Raw genomic sequence first — 1,342 nt, 5'->3', positions numbered from 1 at the left:
TTTTTTGATGTTCATCTCTGAGACTATAACGGGTTGTGGTGTGTGTTAGTGTGGGATCACAGCATAAGGTTATTTTTATTAAGTAAGTGAAGTGGTATTGTGGAATGAAAGACCGTGACGACTCGGATCCCCGACCCCGGATCTGGGGGTGTTACAGCTGCGGTTGCTGGAAACCAGGTGGATTGAACTGTTTACTCACACCTTGCTGATATGGTGGCTGAATAGCATTCTGATTATTACCCCAGCTGAAATTTGGATGATTTTTATTGTTAGGATGATAAGTAGCTGGCACAGGCTGCTGTTGTCGCTGATAATTGTTCACAAACTGAACAGATTCATTGACAAGAGAACACTGATCTGTAGCATGAGAACCTGCACAAAGCTCACAGACCATAGCTATTTGATTGACTCCATAGGTAGCTAGAGAATCGACCTTCATAGACAGTGCTTGGAGCTGCGCTGCAATAGCGGTGGCTGCATCGACTTCCAGAATACCTGCTACCTTCTCAGGCATCATCCTCTGAGTTGGGTTTTGATGCTCATTTGCAGCCATAGTCTCAATAAGATTATAAGCCTCGGTATAGCTTTTGGCCCACAAGGTGCCTCCAGCTGCTGCATCGAGCATGGGTCGAGATTGGGCCCCCAAACCATTATAGAAACCAATGATCACCATCCAATCGGGCATTCCATGATGTGGACACTTTCTCAGCATTTCCTTGTAGCGTTCCCAAGCTTCGCACATAGATTATGTAGGTTGCTGCACAAACTGAGTAAGAGCACTCCTCATAGCAGCAGTCTTTGCCATCGGATAAAACTTCACCAGAAACTTTTGCGCAAGATCTTGCCAAGTAGTGATGGACCCGGCTGGTTCAGAATGTAACCAGTCCTTAGCTTTGTCCCTCAGTGAGAATGGGAAAAGCCTCAGCTTGATAGCCTCATCAGTCACGCCATTATATTTGAAAGTACTGTAGATCTCGATAAAATTCCTTATGTGCATGTTGGGGTCTTCAGTCGCAGCACCTCCAAAAGAAACAGAATTCAGCACCATCTAAATAGTGTCCGGCTTGATTTCAAAGGTGTTAGCTTGAATAGCCGGATGAAGAATGCTTGACTGAATGTCATCAATTTTAGGCCGAGAAAAGTCCATATAAGCTAGATCGGCCGGAACAATATGATCACCCATGATTACTGGTTCTTTCTGCTCACTTCCTGAATCCGAATCTTCAAAATCTATCTTCTCCTCAATATCAAGAACTTCGTCTGTCTCCTCAGCTGTATCTAAAGTCCTCTTGCGAGTACCTGAACGAGTTGGCATAAACGCTCGCTAAAGTACCTGAAACAC

The 1,342-nt window shown here is 44.7% G+C and overlaps 1 non-coding gene across 1 annotated transcript; it reads left to right on the top strand.

The window, feature by feature from the left end:
* Positions 1-683: 683 nt before the first annotated feature.
* LOC141722764 (small nucleolar RNA R71) lies at positions 684-790 on the top strand. Its single transcript, XR_012575768.1, has one exon. It is a non-coding gene; the product is annotated as a small nucleolar RNA R71 (small nucleolar RNA).
* The last annotated feature ends 552 nt before the right edge of the window (positions 791-1,342 follow it).

The sequence above is a fragment of the Apium graveolens genome, chromosome 4 (assembly GCF_009905375.1).
Source record: "Apium graveolens cultivar Ventura chromosome 4, ASM990537v1, whole genome shotgun sequence".
In the NCBI taxonomy this organism is placed as follows: domain Eukaryota; kingdom Viridiplantae; phylum Streptophyta; class Magnoliopsida; order Apiales; family Apiaceae; genus Apium; species Apium graveolens.
The sequence above is the reverse complement of the archived record's forward strand: the minus strand, read 5'-3'. Positions and strand labels throughout refer to the sequence as shown.